The 25,295-nt window shown below is 40.4% G+C and overlaps 1 long non-coding RNA gene across 3 annotated transcripts in view; it reads right to left on the bottom strand.

Moving 5' to 3' along the window:
- Positions 1-25,295, bottom strand: part of LOC115893469 — an 89,271-nt gene that overhangs the window by 47,874 nt on the left and 16,102 nt on the right. The window contains exon 1 of one of the 3 annotated variants that reach the window (XR_004053461.1): positions 5,489-5,600. The exons of the other annotated variants lie outside the window; for them this stretch is intronic. This is a non-coding gene — a long non-coding RNA (uncharacterized LOC115893469). Of the gene's footprint in view, positions 1-5,488; positions 5,601-25,295 lie in introns of those variants that run through there. 3 annotated transcript variants of the gene reach the window in all.

Below are 25,295 nucleotides of genomic sequence, written 5' to 3'. Positions count from 1 at the left end.
CTGTCACACGTCTTGAGAAGGGGTGCAAGGGAATTCTCCCGTTTCAATTATATCATACTTCCCAACACTGGCTCACAGGCCAGTGCATAAGAACGCCTTCCCTTCTTAGAGCCCCTGCTGTGGCACCGAGACTTGCTCGACAGGAAGTAAAGGGTGGGGATTCTTTTTCATATATTATGAGGTGCTCAATGTCCAGAGGAACCTTCTAAGTAGAGAACCCCTAAAAACAATGGATCAAATATTAAAACCTCCTTTAAGACAAAGAGCTAAGCTGATAGGAATGTCAGAGAAATTCTTGGACACCAGAAAGGATAAGAAACTACTAGTCTATTCAGAGGGGAACAGGACCATCAGAAACAGAGTTTGCCCTGGGTGCCTACGTTTAGCTCTCACGATCTAGGGGTCCACAATATCTTTCTGTAAAGATACAATTTTAAAGATAATATTTTGGGCTTTGTGGGCCACTTATGATTTGTCACTTACTTCATTGTTGTTGTTTCTTAGCAACAGTTTAAAAATGTAAAAGCCATTCTTAGCTGGAAAGGCCACACAAAACAGGCCACAAGATGGGCATATGCTGCCCCTACAGAAGCAGCTCAGAGACAAAGCTCAGGCTCAGAACCAGAGACTCCAGCACAAAGCCAGTACCCAAAACAGTTGACACCCTTAGTGGGTAAACTAGAAAAAAATACATATGCATACCAGAAGGAATTGATATAAGTGTTTACCAGTGTTAGCCTTGGTTCTAGTTAAAAAGGGAAAAAGATAAAGTCTCCCCCAACACCCCGAGATGCCTCAACCACAGACAAGCCTTCTCATGGGCCATGTATCAGAGTCCAAGTACTCATATGACCTAAAATCCCAAAGTACAAATTTAAAGTTATTGCAAACTGATAGTCACACTCAGTGTTTAGTGGAAATGAATACATATATCCTCACTAGAGGAATACTCTTTAAACCAGGTCTCAAAGGAATTCTCACAAATCAAGTTCGAAGGAATATAAACTCACCATCAAAAGCTCAAAATACATAAGGAAACAAATCACAGTGAGGAAGAGGGTGCAGAAAGATTGGTGATATGAGAAAAACTTGTTACAAGATATAGGGAAAGTGTTCTAGAGAACCCTACAGGTGATTCTAATGCACCTTGAAGGTGTTACTGTTTTTAGAGACAGCGTCTCAGTCTTTCGCCCATGCTGGAGTGCAGTGGCACGATTATAGATCACCGCAGCCTCAAACTCCTGGGCTCAGGTGATCCTCCTGCCTTAGCCTCCCAAGTAGCTGGGACTATAGACCCATACCACAATGCCCAACTAATTTTTAATTTAATTTTGTTTTTTAGAGATAGGGTCCCACTGTACAGGCTGGTGTCAAACTCCTGGCCTCAAGCAATCCTCCCACTTCACGCTCCCAAAGTGCTGGGTTTATAGGCATGAGCCACCATGCCTGGCCTCACCCTAAAGTTTGAAAACTACCATTCCAGTCACTTCAGAGCTCAATAGCACCACTACTAAAATCAGAGTAGGAAAGCAGAGACAAGTGAAATCATTTATTTGGTTGAGCTACTTTGATCTTATGGCAGTGAACTTGGAGGAGACTAAATTTCACCTATAAAATGTTTGATGGCTTGAGACTAGAGGAGAAATAATCAAGCTTGTCCTTATACTTTACCCACAGGGTCCCATAGGAACCAACCCTGACCTCTATCTCCCACTCACTTCTATCTGGACACTCTCCACCTGACTCCCAGGGCTGCATCCACACTGTGTTTGCTGGTTTAACCACGTATCCTCAGGACCTAGAAGGAGCTCAGGGAACATCGTTAAACTAGTAACTGAATGGATGCTTGAGGTTCAACCTTTTAGCCCAAAACACCAAGTCCAGGCTGGCATATTAATGGGAAGAATTGCCTGCTGAGGACTTGCTGCTACTGACTCTGAAGAGTAACAGTGACACTAAAATAAATGCATAGTGCTTATCATCACTGCTGTCATATTAACATGTGTAATCATAGTGAACATTTGTGTGCTTACTATGCAGCAGGCACTGGGCAAATGCTTTGCATGCATATCATTTGGCCCTTACCATAACCCTTTGAAGAAAGTACTATTAGTATCCCATTTTACAAATTCTGATCATGAAGCTTAGGAAATAGCTTGCCCAAATCACACAGCCAGTAAGTGGCAAAACTGCTCATTAACCCAAGTTTTCTGTCTTCTAAAAGCTGCTCTTCACCACCATAATATATTATCCTCCCTCATCTGAAAAAACAAGTTGACAGGTTTCCGTCTTTATCTCTGTAAAATAAGGTGAAAGATATTTAAATTTAAATTAAAAAAAAAAAAAAAGTCTGGTGTGGTGGCTCATGCCTGTAATCCCTGCACTTTGGGAGGCCCAGACAGGAGGATTGCTTGCAGCCAGGAGTTTGAGACCAGCCTAAGCAACATAGCAAGACCCTGTCTCTACAAAAATAATAATAAAATAAAATAGCTGGTGTGATGGCACGCACCTGCAGTCCCAGCTACTCAGGAGGATCACTTGAGCCCAAGAGTTTGAGGATACAGGAAGCCATGATCACACCACTGCACTCTAGCCTGAGCCCAGAGCAAGAATCCAAAAAAAAAAAAAAAAAATCTCAACAACGACAAAGCACCTTTGCAGTAGAGATATATAATAAACACTATCTCAGCCAGATTGTCAAAGTTACCGTCAACAATGATACATACATAAGTATGTAGCCTTGATATGATGTGATGAGAATGTTGCTGGGGTTTTCCTCCCAAAAATGGTGGTGAACATAATCCTGGAAGAACCATGATGAAAACACCAGACAACTCCACACTGAGGAACATTCTACAAAATACATGACAAGTATTCCTCAAAATCTGCTAAGGTCATCAAAAACAAGACAAGTCACAGAAACTGTCAGAGACCAGAGGACCCCAATAAGACAAGGTAATTAAACGTAATGTGATATCCTCGGTGAAGTCCTGGAACAGAAAAAGGACATTGGGGAAAAGTTACAATGACAATGAAATCTGAGTAAACTCTGGAGTTTAGTTAATGTACCAATGTTGATTCCTTAGTTAGGACAAATGTACCATGGCAATGTCAGGTGTTAGCAAGAGGAAAAACTGAGTGATGGAAATGTAGGAACTCTCTGTACTGTCTTTGTAAGTTTTCTGTAAATTTAGAACCATTCTAGCAGGAGGTTTTTTAAGGGAGATATTATTATCAAATATAAGAACCTATTGGATTATTAGAAGCAAAGAATTCATTTCTGATGACACTGTGGAGTGTCCTCCCTTGGAAATTCTAGGAACAAAACAGAAAGCTCAGTATCCTGAAGAATTTAAATGTTAGTCTTCTTGAAACATAGCACTGAACCAAATTATTGCTTGACATCAATTCTAGTTTAAGACTATACATTTGTGATTTTTATTCATTGTTACAATGACTCCTCAACACTGAGTAATTGGAAAATTTGCCAAATGAAAAGCTAATCTTTTGTAACTACATGTCAGAGTTATCACAAAAAAATAATGAGTAGGTGTCTCAGCTACGGCACGTAATTACATTAAAAACTGGCTGCCTGAAGAACCAAATGTTACAGAACACTTGCTGTTTGTGTTGGTATTTATGTAGTTGAGCTGTTTCTCCCAGTAGGGGGCCCTGTTGACCATCAAATGGAAAAGATGCCCTGGCATTAGGGAATAAAGTTGCTTGGATTCTACTTTGATTAGCGTTTGTAGGGGTAACTTTGAGAAAGAAAAACCTTTCACAAATCTTCTCCAGTAATACTCGTACAGTTAGAAAGGCATATTAGACAACACCAACTAATGTGGTTGGAGTAGAGGATGTTTCAGGGAAGAAAGAAGGTATATTGGACCACACCAGAAAACAGAGATCTTCAGAATGTTCTTAGGCCTAGATATTGCTGAAACCATATATGCTCAAATGAAAAGCAGGTTAGAAGTGATAAAACTAGAAATGCCATATCCCACTTTCAGGATATGTATTCCTGAAAGGTGATATTGGAGAAATGTCCTTCTTATATATATTTTGTAATTGAGATAAGGTCTTGCTTTGTTGTTCAGGCTTGTCTTGAACTCCTGGCCTCAAGCAATCTTACCTTGGCCTGCCAAAGCACTGGGATTACGGGTGTGGTCCACCGTACCTGGCCAAAGAAATATTCTTGAAGTATCACCTACATACTCATCGACTGACCACAAATGCCCTGTTCCACATAGCATTTTACAAGATAGCTCATGCATTTAATTCTTTATCTAAATGCAGGAGCAAGGGCAGCCTCTACACACACACACACACACACACACACACGCACACACACACACACTCTGACCCAATTAAAAATTTTTAATGATCTCCCATTTCTATAAGTTCAAGTACAGGAGAGAATTCTTAATTGGTTTCTAAGTCCTGCTCTACCCGGCCTCTAACATCTCCAGAATTATCATAAACCACTTTCCCTCTCACTCTGTATGTTCCAGCCCCACTGGCTTTAACATCTTCTAATTCTAACATGCAGAGCACCTTCCACCACAGGGCCTTTGCACAGGTTTTCCACGCAGCCTTATTGGTCTTATCCTATTCATCTCCTTCTAGTTAATGCCAATTCATTCTTTGGATCTCAGCTCAAGAGCTTTACCTTGGAGAAAACTTCTCTCACCCCTGGGTTAAATATCCCAGTTAAATGTTTATATGGGACCTTGTACTTGGCCATTATAGCTCTAATGACAGGGCTACTCCATGTATTAAACAATGTTTAGTATTGATAATTTGCTGATGTGGTTGTCAGGTTAATACCAATTCTCCAACCTAGATTGCAAATTACTTCAGATTAGGATCCATATTTTTATTCTCCATGTATCCCAGTACCTAGCATAGGACCTGGCTTAGCATAGATTTTCAACATGTGTTTATTGAATAAATGATTGAAAGAATGACACATTCTCAGGAAAAACAACACTTGGATTTCAGAATTTACTACTTCCAATGGGGGAAAAAAAAATCCTACTGACTTCAGAGGGAGTAAAGCCAGAAAGACAAGCAATAAAAGATGGTATCTTTGGCCAGAATGTATAGGTTCTCTGACATTTACTGTCTTACCAAAGCCCATCCTGTTTTTTGAAATGCTGAGTCAAGTTATTTGGAGAAATTCTTTTGGTGTAAAAGAAACCTCTTTTTTGTTTCTTTGTTTCTATAAGCCAGAGAACACCAAATATTGCCCGTAAAGCACCAGAAGCTAGGGAGAGGCATGGAACAAATTCTCCCTCAGGACCCTCAGAAGGAACCTACCTTGCTGGCACCTGAATCTCCTCTGACTTCTAGACTCCAGAGATGAGCCAATAAATCTCTGTCATTTAAGCTAAAAAATATTTTAATGTGATAAAATATATAGATAGAATATATACAATGTATTTTAAAAGAATCAAAACAATGACAAGATAAGAAGAAAATACCAGACCTGCCATGAAGAGAAGTCAGGGTCCCAGAAGCACAAATTAAGACAGAAGCTTCTTTTCCTCTGAGAGTAGTTATCCACTCTGAAAACACTGGATTTTCATTTTAGTGGCCTCCTGGCTATGGAAGAAAAAAATCAACTCCCAGAAACCACATAAAATAGAAAGCCTAATAGGAGATTCACCCCTTAAATAATCTGTACTTTAAAGATCCCCCCACATAGACCAGTCCTAGCACAGACCACAACCTCAATTAAACTCTCCTGAGTATCCTGTATTTTCCAGGTAATTTCAAGCCTTAAATTTAGTTTAAAGTTGTCTTAAACTGATAGTGCCTCTAGATACCTTGCAGAATCAAATATAAACTATTTTCGGGGGAACAAAAAGCCAATTTCATATTAGACATCAAAAAATTTGTCCAAAACTAAGCCAAAAATAACCAGACACACAAAGAAAGTGGATGTCATAAGAAATATCTGGCAGAATGCAGACCACCGAAACAGAACTGCAAAGACTTTTCAAGTCTTAGAATTACATAAATTACATAAATATATAACTATATTAACTATATTTAAATTTTTTTAAAAAATTAATAACATCTGAAAGGAAGGAGAAACTATGAACTGACTAATACTTTTACAAGTTAAAGTATAAAACAGTTTTTGAAAAGAATCAAATGGAACTTTTAGAAAAAAAAGGAATAAAATACCAAAATTTAAAACTCAGCAGATGAATTGGTTTAATCGCAGATTAGTCACAGGTGAAGAAAAAAATAAATATACTGAAAACTAGTGGGATTCACAAGGAAGGACTGAGCGGCAGAAAGATTGCTGATACAGAAAAAAGGTGAGGGACATCAAGAATACCACAAGTATTTAACGGGTGTCTCTGAGGGTAAGAAGGAAAACAATAAGGCAGGGACAGTATTTAAAGAGACAATTAAAATCTTCAGAACCAATGAAAAACACTCTTCACAGAATCAAAAAGCCCAGTGAATTCAAAGCAACAGAAATTCATAGCACCACATACACATAACAGAAAACAAACAAAAAAAAAACTCAAATCGATAATCTAAGCTTCCCCACAAAAATTAAAAATAAAAATAATCTAAGCTTTCATCTCAAAAACCTATAAAAAGAAGAGCAAAATAAGTAGAAGGAAGAAAACTATGAAACCATTAAAAAATTAGAAAATCAATGAAATTGTAAGGATGAAGAGCTTCTCAAAAAAAAAAAAAATTTAAAGGTAAGAAATCAATGAAATCAGAAACAGAAAAATGATTGAAAAAAATGAATGAAACCAACAGCTGGTTCTTTGAGCTTAAGCCCAGAAGTTCAAGACCAGTCTGAGCAAGAAGGCGAAACCCCACCTCTTCAAAAAAAAAAAAAAAATACAAAACTCAGCCAGGTGTGGTGATGCATGCCTATAGTCCCAGCTACTCAGAAGGCTTAGGTGGGAAGACTTTTTACCCAGGAGGTCAAGGCTGCAGCAACCAGTAGCCCCACCACTGTACTACAGCCTGGGTGACAGAGTGAAACTCTGTCTAAAAATATAAATAAGTAAAGAAGAATCAACACCTATTCTACAAAATCTCTTCCAGAAAATAGAAGCAAACCAAGCACCTCTCAATTTATTTTCTGAAGCGAAGATGACCCTGATATTAAAACCAGACAAAGACAGCACAAAAAAATAACCCACTGGTGAATATTCCTCATGAATATAGAGGCAAAAGTCCTTAACAAAATATTAGCAAATAGAATGTAGTAAAATATAAAAAGAATTATACACTATGATTCTATGGTATGTGTTCTTCCAAAATTTATAGTGAATGCTAATCCCTATTTTGGTGGTATTAAGAGGTGGCTCCTTTGGAGAGGTGATTAAGTCATGAAGGCAAAGCCCTCATGAATGGAAGCAGTGCCCTTATAAAAGAGATTAATGGGAGTAGCCTTGACCTTCTGTCATTCTGAGGATGCAACAAGGCACCATCTATGGAAGCAGAGACCAGGCCCTCACTAGACACCAAATCTGTTAGTGTCTTGATCTTGGACTTTCCAGCCCCTAGAACTATGAACAATACATTTCTACTAAATTATCTGATCTCAGGTATTGTATTATGGCAGTCTGAATAGACTAAGACAATGGACAAGTAGAATTTATTCCAAAGATGCAAAGCTGGTTTAAAAATTAACCAAGGTCATCTACAATATTAACAAATTAAAGAAGAAAAATCTCATGATTGTATCAATGAATGCAGAAAAAGAAGTTAGTAAAATGTAACACCCATTCACAAGTGAAAAAAAAATCCTCAAAGAAAAATAGGAATAGCGGGAATTTCTCAACCTGATAAAGAGCACCTACAGAGAGCATACAGCTATCGTTATACTTAATGGTGAAAGACAGAATGCTTTCCTCACAAGACTGAGAACATGACAAGGATGTCTGCTCCCATCCCTCTTACTCCACATAATGCTGGAAGTTCCAGCCAGTGCAATGAATCAAGAAAGGGAAATAAAAAGCATAGAGATCGGAAGGGAAGAAATAAACTGGCCCCATCTGCAGATAACATGATTACACAGAAAAGCTCATGGACTCTCTGAAAACAAACAAACAAACACCTCTTAGAACTAATAAGTGAGTTTAGCAAGATCACAAGATATAAGATTAGCATACAAAAACTCTATTGTATTTCTATATGCTACCAATGAGCCCATGAACATTGAAATTAAAATACAACACCAGTGCAATAACTTAAAAAAATAAATACTTAAGTGTAAATGTAACAAAGCATGTTCATGACTCATTTATATGCTACAAACTACAAAACACTGGTGAAAGAAACTGAAAAAGAACTAAATAAATAGAGATGCTCTCCATGTTCATGGACTGAAGAACTCAACAAAGGTGTCACTTCTCCACAGAATGATATACAGGTTTACCACAATTTCTATCAAAATTCCACCAAGAATTTTTGTAGATATAGACAAGAATAATCTATAATGTACATGGTAATGCAGAAAAACTAGAATCTCTAAAACAATTTTGAAAATAAAAAATTAAGTCAGAGATATCATTACTCATTTCTAAGACTTATTATAGACTTATTAAGATTGTGTGGCATGGGGCCAGGAGCGGTGGCTCACACCTATAATCCTAGCACTTTGGTAGGCTGAAGCAGGTGGATCACTTGAAGCCAGGAGTTTGAGACTGCCTGGCCAACATGGTACAACTCCATCTCTACTAAAAATACAAAAATTAGCCAGGTGTGGTGGTGTATGCCTGTAATCCCAGCTACTTGGGAGGCTGAGGCCCTAGAATCACTTAAACCCGGGAGACAGAGGTTGCAGTGAGCCAAAATTGCACCACTGCACTCCAGCCTAGGCCACAGACACTCCAGCCTGGGCCACAGAGTAAGACTTTGTCAAAAAAAAAAAAAAAAAAAAAAAAAAAAAAAAAGACTATGTAGCATGGGCAGAGGAATAGCCACATCAATCAATGGAACAGAATAGTGAAACCAGAAATAGATCCACACAAATATACCCAACCAGCATTTGACAAAGTGCAAAAACAACTGAATAGAAGAAATACAGCCTTTTTAGCAAATTTTGCTAGAACAATTGGAAAACTATAGGGAGAAAAAAAATTGGCTTAAGTCTCACACATTCTACAAAATTAACTGAAAATGGAAAACAGATTTAAATATAAAACATTATGCTATAACACTTTTAAGAGAAAATGGGGGGATCTATTGCTAGACAAGGAGTTCTTAGACTTCATAGCAAAAGTATAATTTATAAAAGGAAAAACTGATACATTTGATTTCACCAAAATTAAAAACTTTTGTTTTGTAAAAGACCCTATAAAACATTTTTAAAAAGACAAGCTGCAGAATGGGAGAAAATATTTACAAAACACTTATCCATCAAAGGACTAGTATATATAAAATTCTTAAAACTCAAACAATAAAGAAAACAATCCAATTAGAACATGGGAAAAAGACATGAAGAGATATCTGCTTTTCAGATATAGAGACAACAAATAAGCACATAAAAAGATGTTCAACATCATTAATCATTAAGAAAACGCAAGTTAAAACCACCATGAGATACCCCTACATATCCATTGGAATGTATAAATTTTTTTAAATAGCAGCAACAACAAATGCTTGCAAGAATGGAGAGAAACTAGATCACTCATATGTTGTTGATAGAAATATAAAATGATACATCCACTCTGGAAAACAGTATGGCAGTTTTTTTAAAACTTAAAAATGTAACCACCACAGGTTCCAGCAATTGTCCCAGAGAAATGAAGACATTTCATACAAAAATACATGTACGAATGTCTGTAACTGTTTTATTCATGATAGCTACAAAACAGAACCAATGTAGATGTCCTTTAATGGATGAATGGCTAAAGAAACCATAGTACATCCATACATGGGACACTATTCAGCAATGAAAAGGAATGAACTATTGCTACACACAACAGCTTGGATGAATCTCTAGAGAATTATGCTCAGTGACAAAAGCCAGTACTAAAAGGTTACAAACTATATGATTCCATTTTTACAAAATTCTTGAAATGACACAATTATGAACATGGATAATAGGTTAGTGTGGTTTCCAGAGATTAATGAGGAGAATGAGGGCAGAAGATGAAGTGGGCATAGCTATAAAAGGGCAACAAGAGGGACCTTTGTGGTGATGAAAATTTTCTGTGTCTTGACTATATCAATGCCAATTTCCTACTTGTAATATTGTACTATATTTATGCAAGATGTTGCCATTGGGGAAACTGAGTAAAGAATACGCAAGATTTGTCTGTATAATCATGTGTGAATCTACAAGTATCTCAAAATAAAAAATGTAATTAAGTAGAAATTGTCAGGTCTCTGAGCCCAAGCCAAGCCATCTCATCCCCTGTGACTTGCACGTATACGCCCAGATGGCCTGAAGCGACTGAAGAATCACAAAAGAAGTGCAAATGCCCTGCCCCACCTTAACCGATGACATTCCACCACAAAAGAAGTGCAAATGCCCTGCCCTGCCTTAACTGATGACATTCCACCACAAAAGAAGTGCAAATGCCCTGCCCCGCCTTAACTGATGACATTCCACCACAAAAGAAGTGCAAATGCCCTGCCCTGCCTTAACTGATGACATTCCACCACCAAAGAAGTGAAAATGCCCTGCCCCGCCTTAACTGATGACATTCCACCACAAAAGAAGTGAAAATGGCCAGTCCTTGCCTTAAGCAATGATATTATCTTGTGAAATTCCTTTTCCTGGCTCATCCTGGCTCAAAAGGCTCCCCCACTGAGCACCTTGTAACCCCCGCTCCTGCCTGCCAGAGAACAAGCCCCCTTTGACTGTAATTTTCCATTACCTACCCAAATCCTATAAAACGGCCCCACCCTCATCTCCCTTCGCTGACTCTCTTTTTGGACTCAGCCCACCTGCACCCAGGTGAAATAAACAGCCATGTTGCTCACACAAAGCCTGTTTGGTGGTCTCTTCACACGGATGCGCATGACATTTTGGTGCTGTGACTCGGATCAGGGGACCTCCCTTGGGAAATCAATCCCCTATCCTCCGGCTCTTTGCTCCGTGAGAAAGATCCACCTACGACCTGGGGTCCTCAGACCCACCAGCCCAAGGAACATCTCACCAGTTTAAATCGGGTAAGCGGCCCCATTTTTACTCTCTTCTCCAACCTCTCTCACTATCCCTCAACCTCTTTCTCCTTTCAATCTTGGCACCACCCTTCAATCTCTCCCTTCTCTTAATTTCAATTCCTTTCATTTTCTGGTAGAGACAAAGGAGACACGTTTTATCTGTGGACCCAAAACGCTGGCGCTGGTCACGGACTGGTGAAGGCAGCCTTTCCTTGGTGTTTAATCATTGCAGGGACGCCTCTCTGATTACTCACCCACATTTCAGAGGTGTCTGACCACGCTGCAGAGATGCCTGCCTTGGTCCTTCACCTTAAGTGGCAAGTCCCGCTTTTCTGCAGGAGGGGCAAGCACCCCAACCCCTACCCTCCCTGTCTCTACCCCTTCTCTCCTTTCTGGGGGAGGGGCAAGTACCCCGACCTCTTATTTTTGCACCCTAACCTCTTATTTTTGCCCACCAATCCCTTAGTTCCACGTGCTGATCCCTTTCCCGCTTTTCTGGAGGGCAAGAACCCCTGAACTCCTTCCCTCCATATCTCTACTCTCTCTTTTCTCTGGGCTTGCCTCCTTCACTATGGGTGACCTTCCACCCTTCATTCCTCCTTCTTCTCCCTTAGCCTGTGTTCTCAAGAACTTAAAACCTCTTCAACTCACACCTGACCTAAAACCTAAATGCCTTATCTTCTTCTGCATCACTGCTTGGCCCCAGTACAAACTCGACAATGGCTCTAAATAGCCAGAAAACGGCACTTTCGATTTCTCCATCCTACAAGATCTAAATAATTGCGTAAAATGGGAAAAGGGTCTGAGGTGACTGACATCCAGGCATTCTTTCACACATCGGTCCCTCCCTAGTCTCTGTTCCCAACGCAACTCGTCCCAAATCTTCCTTCTTTCCCTCCCGCCTGTCCCTTCAGCCCCAGCCCCAAGCGTCGCTGAGTCTTTCTAATCTTCCTTTCTACAGACCCATCTGACCTCTCCCCTCTTTGCCAGGCTGAGCTAGGTCCCAATTTTTCCTCAGACTCTGCTCCCCCACCTTATAGTCCTTTTATCACCTCCCCTCCTCACACCCGGTCTGGCTTACAGTTTCGTTCCACGACTAGCCCTCCCCTACCTGCCCAGAAATTTCCTCTTAAAAAAGTAGCTAGAGCTAAAGGCATGGTCACGGTTAATGTTCCTTTTTCTTTATCTGACCTCTCCCAAATCAGTTAGTGTTTAGGCTCTTTTTCATCAAATATGAAAAACTTAGCCCAATTCACGGCCTGTTTAGCAGCAACCCTGAGACGCTTTTCAGCCCTAGACCCTGAAAAGTCAGAAGGCCGTCTTATTCTTAATATGCATTTTATTTTATTACCCAATCTGCTCCCAACATTAAATAAACCCCCAAATTTAAATTCCGGCCCTCAAACCCCACAACAGGACTTAATGAACCTCGCCTTCAAGGTGTACAATAATAGAATAAAGGCAGCCAAGTAGCAACTTATTTCTGAGTTGCAATTCCTTGCCTCCACTGTGAGAAAAACCCCAGCCACATCTCCTGTACACAACTCCAAACGCCTGAACTGCAGCTGCCACGGGTTCCTCCAGAACCTCCTCCCCCAGGAGCTTCCTACAAGTGCCAGAAATCTGGCCACTGGGCCAAGGAATGCCCACAGCCTGGGGTTCCTCCTAAGCCGTGTCCCATTTGTGCGGGACCCCACTGGAAATCGGACTGTCCAACTCGCCTGGCAGCCACTCCCAGAGCCCCTGGAGCTCTGGCCCAAGACTCTCTGACTGATTCCTTTCCAGACCTTCTCGGCTTAGTGACTGAAGATTGACGCTGCCACATCTCCTCGGAAGCCTCCTGGACCAATACAGATGTTTTGGGTAACTCTTACAGTGGAGGGTAAGTCCATCCCCTTCTTAATCAATACAGAGGCTACCTTATTTTCAAGGGCCTGTTTCCCTTGCCTCCATAACTGCTGTGGGTATTGACGGCCAGGCTGCTAAACCTCTTAAAACTCCCCAACTCTGGTGCCAATTTGGACAACATTCTTTTATGCACTCCTTTTTAGTTATCCCCACCTGCCCAGCTCCCTTATTAGGTCGAGACATTTTAAATTATCTGCTTCCCTGACTATTCCTGGGCTACAGCCACACCTCATTGCTGCCTTTTCCCCCAGTTCAAAGCCTCCTTCGCATCCTCCTCTTGTATCCCCCCACCTTAAACCACAAGTATAGGATACCTCTCCTTGGCACCTGATCATGCATCCCTTACCATCTCATTAAAACCCAATCACCCTTACTCTGCTCAATGCCAATATCCCATCCCGCAGCACACTTTAAAAGGATTAAAGCCTGTTATCACTCGCCTGCTACAGCATGGCCTTTTAAAGCCTATAAACTCTCCTTACAATTTCCCCATTTTACCTGTCCTAAAACCGGACAAGTCTTACAGAGTAGTCCAAGATCTGCGCCTTATCAACCAAATTGTTTTGCCTATCCACCCTGTGGTGCTCAACCCATACACTCTTTTGTCCTCAATATCTTCCTCCACAACTCACTATTCCGTTCTTGATCTTAAAGATGCTTTTTTCACTATTCCTTTGCACCCTTCATTCCAGCCTCTCTTCACTTTCACTTGGACTGACCCCGACACCCATCAGGCTCAGCAAATTACCTAGGCTGTACTGCTGCAAGGCCTCACGGACAGCCCCCATTACTTCAGTCAAGCCCAAATTTCTTCCTCATCTGTTACCTATCTCTGCATAATTCTCATAAATACACACTTACTCTCCCTGCTGATCATGTCCGGCTAATCTCCCAAACTCCAATCCTTTCTACAAAACAGCAACTCCTTTCCTTCCTAGGCATGGTTAGCGCGGTCAGAATTCTTACACAAGAGCCGGCACCATGTCCTATAGCCTTTCTGTCCAAACAACCTTACTGTTTTAGCGTAGCCCTCATGTCTGCGCGCAGCGGCTGCCACTGCTTTAACACTGTTAGAGACCCTAAAAAAATCACAAACTATGCTCAACTCTCAACAGTTCTCATAACTTCCCAAATCTATTTTCTTCCCCCAACCGTTGCTCAGGACAATGCTGCTACTGCTAAGTTAGCTAAAAAAGCAGCTAGCTTCCAACTTCTATCCCTCATGGCAGTTTTCCTCCTTCACATCAGCTACTCCCACCTACCCCCTCTTCCCCCCACCCGCTGAAACTTCCACCTATTAATCTCTTCCCACACAAGGCAAACAGTTCTTAGACCAAGGAAATTATCTCCTTCCAGCCTCACAGGTCCATTCTATTCTGTCGTCATTTCATAACCTCTTCCATGTAGGTTACAAGCCGCTAGCCTGTCTCTTAGAACCTCTCATTTCCTCTCTGTCATGGAAATCTATCCTCACGGAGATCACTTCTCAGTGTTCCATCTGCTATTCTACTACCCCTCGGGGATTGTTCAGGCCCCCTCCCTTTCCTACACATCAAGTTCGAGGATTTGCCCCTGCCCAGGACCGGCAAATTGACTTTACTCACATGCCCCGAGTCAGAAAACTAAAATACCTCTTAGTCTGGGTAGATGCTTTCACTGGATGGGTAGAGGCCTTTCCCACAGGGTCTGAGAAGGCCACTGCGGTCATTTCAGACATAATTCCTTGGTTTGGCCTTCCTACCTCTATCCAGTCTGATAACAGACCAGCCTTTAATAGTCAAATCACCCAAGCAGTTTCTCAGGCTCTTAGTATTCAGTGAAACCTTTATATCCTTTACCGTCCTCAATCTTCAGGAAAGGTAGAACAGACTAATAGTCTTTTAAAAACACACCTCACCGAGCTCAGTCACCAACTTAAAAAGGACTAGACAATACTTTTACCACTTTCCCGTCTCAGAATTCAGGCCTGTCCTCGGAATGCGACAGGTTCCAGCCCATGTGAGCTCCTGTGGACACTCCTTTTTATTAGGTCCCAGTCTCATTCCAGACACCAGACCAACTCGGACTGCACCCCAGAACACTTTCATCCCTACTGTCTTCTGTCTATAATCTTTGCTGGCAAGGCTATGCTGAGCCTCCTTGGGCACTCTCTAATTAGATGTTCTAGGTCCTCCCAATTCTTAGTCCTTTAATAGCTGTTTTCTCTCCTTCTCTTCCCTTGTGTCTTCCATTTAGTTTTTCAATTCATACAAAACAGCATCCAGGCCATCACCAATCGTTCAATATGACAAATGTTTCTTCTAACGACCCCACAATATCACCCCTTACCACAAAATCTCTGTTCAGCTTAATCTCTCCCACTCTAGGTTCCCACGCCGCCCCTAATCCCACTTGAAGCAGCCCTGAGAAACATCGCCCATTCTCTCTCCATACCACCCCCCAAAAATTTTCGCCGCCTAATTTTCAACACTATTTTGTTTTATTTTTCTTATTAATATAAGAAGGCAGGAATGTCAGGCCTCTGAGCCCAAGCCAAGCCATCGCATCCCCTGTGACTTGCAGGTATATGTCCAGATGGCCTGAAGCGACTGAAGAATCACAAAAGAAGTGCAAATGCCCTGCCTCACCTTAACCGATGGCATTCCACCACAAAAGAAGTGCAAATGCCCTGCCTCACCTTAACCGATGGCATTCCACCACAAAAGAAGTGAAAATGGCCGGTCCTTGCCTTAAGCGATGACATTATCTTGTGAAATTCCTTTTCCTGGCTCATCCTGGCTCAAAAGTCTCCCCCACTGAGCACCTTGTAACCCCCACTCCTACCCGCCAGAGAACAAACCCCCTTTGACTGTAATTTTCCTTTACCTACCCAAATCCTATAAAACGGCCCCACCCTTATCTCCCTTCGCTGACTCTCTTTTTGGACTCAGCCCACCTGCACCCAGGTGAAATAAACAGCCTTGTTGATCACACAAAGCCTGTTTGGTGGTCTCTTCACATGGACGCGCATGACAGAAATAAATTAGTAAAACTGTCTGAAAAAAATCACCATTTTTTAAAGTTTTAAATAAAATCTGGAACTACAATCCCAAATGATATCAACAATAGAGTGGGAAGGGGTCCTGGTTATTTATTGTTGTAATAAACTTCCTTGGAATTCAGTGGTTTTAAAAATGATCATTTTATTTTACTCAGGATTTTGTGATGGGAATTCAGGAAGGTCTCAGCTGGCAGATCCATGTCACATCATCTGGAGTAGATAGGACTGGAACACCCACTTCCAGATGGCTCCTGCCCTCATTTCTTATTTTTTTATGCTCCTTGGCTTCTTGCTCACATGATGTCTCATCTCCAGGGCCTCTCCACAGAGTTAAGACTTCTCACAGCATGATAGACCTAGAGAAACTGCACTTCTTCCACGGTAGCTAGCTTCATGAAAGCAGGAAGCAGAAGCTGCCAGTTAAGGGCTATACTTGGAACAGACATGTATGTCACTTCTGCCATAGTCTATTGGTCAACGTTATCATTGCCCCTTCCCAGATTCAAAATGGTGGAAAAACGGACTCTAACTTGGTGCAATGGGAGATAACCCTGTAGCACCCTTTGGGAAATAACATCTATTCCAGGGAATCTAGGGGAAGTAGAACAGATGGAAGCAAGCTTCATTTGAGGGGAGAGTTCTTGTTGTTCAACTAATTTTTTAGGAGAAAAGGTTGATTTATGTGTTGATAATTTAAGGATAACCCTTAAAATAAAAGAATGAAAACTGTATAACTTTCACAACAATATAGGAGAAAAAACTGAACAAAGAAAACTTGATCCAACAGAAGGCACAAAACAGAAAAATGAGAAATAAGGAGACTGCATGGTAAATAAGAGAAAAAATAAATCCACATTTATCAGTAATCACAATAAATCAAATAAAAGTTTAAGAATCTCAAATCTAGTGTTATGCTATTTACAAGAGATCCACTAAAACAAATATAATACAGAGAGGTTGATAATCAAAAGAAAGAAAAGTATGTAGGCAAAGATTACCAAAAGAAAATAATATACTTACTAACATCACAGAAGACAGAGATTAATGTGAAGACTACTTAAAAAGACAAAATAGAATATTTCATACTGAGAAAGAACAAACTGATAGAAGATATGATATAAACTTGTATAACCTCATTTTGATCAGGATCAATCAGTCTATGTTGAATGACAAAAAACCCTAAAATTTCAGTGGTGCAAAACAACAAATGTTTATTTTTCATTCACATTACAAGTGCAAATTTGAGTTTGTGAGGAACTCTACTCCAAAAATCACTCAGAGACTCCAACTGATGGAGGATCCACCACCTTGCAGCTCTGCTTTCTGGGCCACATGGCATCCTCAGTCAAGAGACATTGATAGGGAGGGATCTCATTCTAAAATACTTTGTCCCAAAAGTGGCACACATCACTTGACTCAGCCCATTGGCTAGAATTTGTAAAAAGAACTTACTTAATTGCCAGGGGGCCAGGAAAGTATGGCTTCTTGGATATTTGGTTAACTGTAAATGTTTATGCCACAACCTTTAATGACATAGCCTATGAAGAAAAAATTACAAAGAATAAAGAGAAAAAAATGAAACTCCACTAACACAGTGGAAGATTTCAGCACATTTTCTCAGTGACCAAGCTAAAAATAATTTTGTGTCTCAAATTCTTCTATTAGAGAATAACTTATTTGAGTCTAAACCCTTTGATTTCTAGTAATTTCCTATTAAAATCCGTCTGGTCACCCAGGGTGAACGAATGGAAAAGACAGATATTATTATTATTATTATTATTATTATTATTATTATTATTATTTTAAGTGACAGGGGTCTCACAATATTGCCTCGGGCTGGTTTAAACTCCTGAGCTCAAGCGATCTGCCTGCCTGGGCCTCCCAAAGTGCTGGGATTACAGGCATGGGCCATCACATTCAGCTGCTCTTTCTTTCTTTCTTTCAACTCTGAGTGTATGTGGTTATCTCTAAGAGAAGATAGTGTGTTCGAAAGTTTTATACACATTATGAGTTGCTAATTTTTTTACAATGAACTGACAGATTTTTATAATCAGCAAATGTGTCAAAGGTACTTCCATTTATTTTATTTTAAAAAGAGCATTCCTTATTGATTTATTTACTAAACAAGTAGTCATTGATGCCATGGCTTCTGTCAGGCTCCCTCCTGGATAATGAAGGGCAAGAAGAATATGTGCTCAGAATCCAGAAAAAAACAAACAATTGTAATGTTAAATAACCTGGTACAGTTTGCACACATGCTAATAAATGATGCTTTGTGAATGAAATGTAAAATGTAATCAAAACTCCATGGATTTCTGAGGGCCTTCACCAGCTACAGTCTTCATGGACATAATCTTCTAACCTTGCATTGGTTTGGGTAAGTAAGGGGTTAGGGGAGGAGAAAAGAGAAAAGAATGATTCAGATTATCCTTTCTGTTGTCCAAGGGCCTAGCACCCAGATTTCTGGTCTTAGATCAAGACAAGTTCATTTTTAGAGACTGTGACAGTTTCCCAGGCTGAGATAGAGGTGCTTACAGGCAAATGTGATTGCTTTTATTGAGTGGGAAGAAGTCTTTTCTTCCTAGAAGATTTATTATTTTCTGGGCACAGTTAAGTCTACCTCACAGGGAGTATAAACATGTCTTGGCCGGGCGCGGTGGCTCAAGCCTGTAATCCCAGCACTTTGGGAGGCCGAGACGGGCGGATCACGAGGTCAGGAGATCGAGACCATCCTGGCTAACACGGTGAAACCCCGTCTCTACTAAAAAATACAAAAAACTAGCTGGGCGAGGTGGCGGGTGCCTGTAGTCCCAGCTACTCCAGAGGCTGAGGCAGGAGAATGGCGTAAACCCGGGAGGCGGAGCTTGCAGTGAGCTGAGATCCGGCCACTGCACTCCAGCCTGGGCGACAGAGCGAGACTCCGTCTCAAAAAAAAAAAAAAAAAAAAAAAAAAAACATGTCTTATAAGCTTTTCATTCCTTTCCATGAACTCCATGAACTGACACATGAATTTTCACATCAAAGCACAGAATCATAAACTGTTTATTTTAAAAAAGAAACTGAAGTTTTCCAGAACTTGCTAGCAGGGAAACTTTATTATGATGGAACCAGACCAAGATTAGCCATCCTCCCAAGACATCAGGAAATGCTGGCCACAGCAAACGGTGACATGGGAAAAGTCAGCTGGGGAGAGGAGGGGCTGCTCCATGGCTCAGGCAGGCCTAGTTTAAGGATTTTGAAAGGCATAAGCTCTGGTTCTGAAATTCAGATGACCTCTCTGGGTCAGCCTCTCATCCAAGGCATTACTATGCCTTTTTAGCAATTTCCCCCAAATTTAGAAGGTGATGCTACACACAGAGAGAGTTTTGTTTTGCCTCCTGTTTTTTGTGGCATCAGCAGGACCTGATTTCTTCTAGATACTAAATTGTTGCCATGTTGTTAATTACTATAATTTCTTACTCCCACCAGCTTTGCAGGGTTCAGAAAAATGTGCTGCTTGTTGCAGATTCCTGAATATGGAGGCTTACCAGAGCATCATCTCAGGCCTTTCTTCCTGATGTAAATCCCATCATGACTTCTTTGAAAGTGGCCTCACTTCAAGTACTAGGGCCTTGTTCAGATATTTATCAAAATGCTCTAGATTCCTGCTCAACCAACCAGACGCTGAGGCATCCCTGTGCCAGGCCCCAGGACTGACATGCAGGAGTCAGAGAATGACCAGAAACCATTAACAGTATTGACTGAAGCTATTCCAACAGTTCATTGATTCAATTCATATTTAGTTGATGTTCACCATGCCCATCTTACTGAGTATACAGGAAAAAAAAATCAACATCTCCTGGAATTAGAACCATATGAAAATTGATAAGACTGGTATGCAAATACTTCCAGAACAGTTCAAAAAAAGAATGTGGTAAGCTCTATAATGAAGTTAATTTTACAATGTGAAAAGCAAACTTCCGGGACCCCGACGCTTCCCTGATTACTTATCTCTCTGAATTTTATGTGTTTGTTGCTTGTTGATTTGTTTACATGTGCATCTTCCCCATCACGCATGCATGAGACAACTGCTTTATTCACTAACATACATGACACACACACTTACTAATTGAAAAGAAGGAAAAGAGGGAGGGAATAGGGATAAAAGAAAGAGAACAGCAGAAAAGAAGGCAGTACACAGAGAAGTTAAAGGCTTTGTCTCTACAGATTGCCAAAATAAATCCCAACTCTGAGACATAGAGCTGTGTGACCTCAGGCAAATTACTTAGGCTCCCTGTGCCTTTGTTTCTACATCTTAAAATTGGGAAAAATAATAGTATCTACTTCACTGAGTTGAACAAAAAGAATTGAGAAAGTATTTGTGGACTTAGAACAGTCCCTGCATAAAATAAACCCTCAAAAAGTATTCATTAAATTTTAAAAATCATAAAGGAAGGAAATACTAGTTGGGAAAAAGAAGGAAATGATTATCAGTGTGCTATTATTTTAGATCTTACTTGAAAGATTCATTGGAATTAAATAAATGGTGATGGTTGAAAAGGCCACTTAGTGTCAGTCAATTATAGGACATAATTGAAAAATAACAAGCAGACAGAATGTCTGCAAGGGAGTAGGAGGTAGGCTTAGAAAGTCAGTTGCCATCGGGGCCATGACAAGTGTCCTGACAAGAAGAGGCCGAGGGAGATTTTAAACACAGAGAGGGCCACGTGAAGACACAGCAGAGATATGAAGATGCTGGCCTTGCCCATTCGAGTGATGTGGCCACAGCAGGGAATGCTGGGAGCCAAGGGAAGTGGAAAGAGGCTCCCTTAGAGCCTCCAGAGGGACTGTGGCCCTTAGGACTCCTTGATTTCAGTCTCATGATACTGATATACATCTTCTGGCCTCCAGAATCGTGAGATAATACATTTCTATTGTTATCAGCCACGACATTTGTGCTAATTTGTTGTAGCAGCCACAGGAAACTAATATAGAGATAAAGGAAAAAAGTAATAAGATAAAGAAGAGGCCTTAGATGAATCTATGATTACAGATGGCCATGAGCTGAAACATAAACACCATTAAATTCTGCCACCTACAGTACTAAAAGAACAACAAAACAAAAAAATCTATAATACCCACATAAAATGCCATTGTCAACTATATACCAAAGTTATTTAGACACCCCTCTTCAGACACACTTAGGTAATTTCAAATGCTGCCTTTAACACTTACTAAGCATAGTTAAGTGGGACAGCTACATACCTTCTAGATTCTCACTTAGAGAAAAGACATAAGTAGACATGTCCCAAAAGAGGAAGTGCAACAGATTAGCAAACATGTGGGAAAAGATTCAGCCTCCAGGAAATACTGTTCAAAACAATAATGAAATTTCATTTCTTTGCCAATCAAAATAACAGTTTTTTACTCTTTTTAAGTTTTTAATTTTTTTATACTATTTTTTTTAGCTTGTTTTTTTCCCTACCTGGTAATTATCTTCTGTGAGAAAACATTTTAAATGGTCCATTTTCAATGCATGATAAATCTAAGTACTGGCAGCCAACCTGCAGATATAACATACCGCATGGCTCATGCACCTAGAAGGTTACAATTAGCAAACCGAATGTAGAGGAGGGGTCAGCCTCCTCTGAATAATCCTAGATCTGGAAGCACAATGTTCATCAAAGAACTAAAATACAAAAAATTAAAAACAATGTAATAACTTAGGAATCAGCAAAACATAGCCAGTGGGTCAGACCTGGCCCATTGCTTGTTTTTGTAAATAAAGTTTTTTTTTTTTTTTTTTTTTTTTTTTTTTTTTTTTTTTTTTTTTTTTTTTTGAGGCAGAGTCTCGCTCTGTCGCCCAGACTGGAGTGCAGTGGCTCAATCTCGGCTCACTGCAAGCTCCGCCTCCCGGGTTCACGCCATTCTCCTGCCTCAGCCTCCTGAGTAGCTGGGACTACAGGCGCCCGCCACCTCGCCCGGCTAGTTTTTTTGTATTTTTAGTAGAGACGGGGTTTCACCATGTTAGCCAGGATGGTCTCGATCTCCTGACCTCGTGATCCGCCCGTCTCGGCCTCCCAAAGTGCTGGGATTACAGGCTTGAGCCACCGCGCCCGGCCGTAAATAAAGTTTTATTTACAAAATAGTTTTATTGGAAGACAGCCATGCTTATTTGTTTACATATTATCAATGGCTGCTTTTGGGGTACTATGGCAGGGCCGAGTACAGACAATCCCCAACACTTAAAGATGGTTTGTCTCCAATTTTTTAACTTTATGATGGACCAAAAGTGCTACACATTCAGTAGAAAGTGGTATGATACTCTTGTGATCCTGGTCGGCAACAGTGAGCCACAGCTCCCTGTCAGCTTCACGATCAGGAGGAAACAGCCCATACTTTACTGTGCACTGTGTTGCTGAATGATTTTGCCCAACTGTAGGCTAATGTAAGTGTTTTGAGCGCGTTTAAGGTAGGGTAGGCTAAGCTATGATTTTTAGTAGGTTAAACGTATTAAATGCATTTTCAACTTACGATATTTTCAACTTACAATGGGTTTATTGGGACATAACCCCATCATAAGTCAAGGAGGATTGGTAGTTGTGAAAGATAAATGGCCCCCAAAGTCTAGAATGTTTACTATTTGGCCCTTTACAAAAGATGTTTGCTGACTCCTAGTTTAGAACATGGCTATTGTGCTAACAATAACAGTAAGCTGTGGCCCATGTTCTCCCTAGACTACTTTGCTGCCATTGAAAAAAGTTCTGGGGAGTTTGAAAAAGTGGAGGAATGTTTCATGCTATGGGAAAATAAGATAATGTTTTAGGATCTGAGAGAATTTGGGAAAAAAAGGAAAATAAGAGAATACAGAATTGTAGAGACTAGATAGTTGCAATTCTGTGAAGAAAAACATTTAAAAGGGGACTGGAGGGAAGTATAACAAAACATCGACATCCTTTATCTTCCAGTGATAAAGAATACATGTGACTTTCATTTTGTCTTCTTTCTACTTTTCTGCTTTTCTTCAATTTACATTAACAAACATAGTTTACTTTAAACTGTAAAAAACAAATATCAATTTTCAAAATTGAAACAAAAAATTTTAAATGAGCTTCCAGTGCACTCAGGTTTCAGACACGGTTGGATTGAGTGTTTGATTCTATATCATAATACAGTGTCTTCACCAAGCACCTCCAGCTACCTAAAGAGAGCTCCCACTGCTAGAGGCAGAGATTTTGTTTCCATTCAGGTTTATATGATAGGAGGGATTTTTCTCCCATTTCACCTTCTTCTTGTGAAAGGACACATCTGCTTTATTTCCAGGTTCTGTCTTGTTCTTAAAAAAAAAAAAAAAAAAAAACGAAAAGAAAACATGAATAGATTTATTGATTATTGATAAGGCAAAGAAAAGAGGAAACATCCAGAGTCGTGCTAAGGTGTGGTTATTCGTACCACTAGCAAATCTGGACCTCAAAGGTCCTTTTTGCTTCACTCCTTTTTTATCTAGATGTAACTTGAAGCCACTTTCAAGGGAATACCAGATGAGCTGAAATAAATGAATGACAACCTGGGTCAGCCAGGAAGAAGAAGTGAGACCTTGAGGACAGACAGGAGAGAAAACATGGGGAAACAGCAGTGGACAACTCCTTCCTTCTGAAGTGGACTCTGTGTGCACTAAAGCTGCCGGAGGAGAAAGGCAGAAGCCTGGTTTTCATCATACTCTGGTAGTATGTGTCTGAACTTAGTTCAGTAACAAAAGCAGAACTTTTGTAATGGGCTCCCCATCCACCAAAATGTTAAGGGCTTAGCTAAAGGATTTTGTTTAATTCAAAACCATCAAGCATTAAGAGTAAGACACAAGTCAGAACAAAGTCAAACCAAAAAGGTGAGGTCAGCCAGAGTAACTTCACTTCTCATAATCACTTCCTATTATTTGCAAGGCCTGGAAAACTTGCAATATTAAACTTTCTGAAATGCTGCAGGAATGCAATTGTTGCTTCCCAGTATCTCCTCATTCTTTGGGGGATAAAGGGGAAGAGCTGCTGATTTTGTTCCAATTAGACACAATTCACTCCAAATCACCAGGCAACCCCCAGCTTCCATTACAATGTCTGCTCAACCTGGATGTGCAAAGACTCATTAAAACCGAGTGAAAACCAGACAGCTGTAGGATTGACTACATGGAAGAAAATCCATTCATCATTGACTAATTTGGCATCTATTAATCACATCTCATTTCTCAGCCCTATGAACACATTAAATCTAATTCCCTTTTTTGGAATCAACAGCCACAGCTAAGAGCATGGCCGGTTTTCACTACATCTCTATTCCTTCAAGAAAAAATTCTCCCAACTACAAAGTAGGGTCTAAAAAGGAAGGCTGACGTGGAGGGACTCAGTTCATTCATTCAACAAATACGTGTTGGGCACCTCCTATGTGCCAGGCACGATTCTAGATTTGGGGCACAGAGTAGCAGAAGAAACACACATGAAGATCCTCACACTGGAGATTAGATTCAAGCAGAGGGGAGATAGGATTGTGTAGTAAAATATGTAGTAAAAATATTAAGTACATTGTATTGGAAGGTAAAAAGTGACATGGGGCAGGGAGAAAGAATAGGAGAGGTTAAGGGGCATTGAGAGTGGGTGTATGAAAGCTCTGTTTGCATTATTAAGTAGAATAGTAAGATAGGCCCCATTGAATAGGTGAGCAAAGACTTGAAGAAGATGAGGGAGTTAGGAAAGTAGTAGCCCTCCAGCTAATGGCTAATACTAGCTCAGATGTTTTCCCTAGGACTTCTATTACAAAGCAATTAGGGTGCAATAAAGTTTGGCTTCTTGTCCCAAAAACTAATTGGGAAACCATTTCAAGCTCATAAGGAAAATAATTACTACAAGGCAGTCTCCACAAAAGCAGGGCCTTCCTCTTCTTCATCACTGTGTCCCTAGGGCCTGGTACATAGAAAGACCCCAATTAGTCTTTGTTGAATGACTAACTGATCATATGCTATACATGAATGAAACACAATTCAAGATGGACAATGGCAGGAAAGACATTGGAGCAATACCCTACATAGGTTGTGCTGACTTCCTCGGCTGACCTCACCTTCCCGCTCTGTTCCATAGATCAGGATGCCCAGTGTAGAACTGTAAATTGCAGGAAAGCATTTGGGAAAACTTTTCCTGGTGGCACCTATTCTATCCACCTC

Source organism: Rhinopithecus roxellana, chromosome 2, assembly GCF_007565055.1.
Source record: "Rhinopithecus roxellana isolate Shanxi Qingling chromosome 2, ASM756505v1, whole genome shotgun sequence".
NCBI lineage: Eukaryota > Metazoa > Chordata > Mammalia > Primates > Cercopithecidae > Rhinopithecus > Rhinopithecus roxellana.
This window is presented reverse-complemented; position numbering and strand designations above follow the sequence as displayed.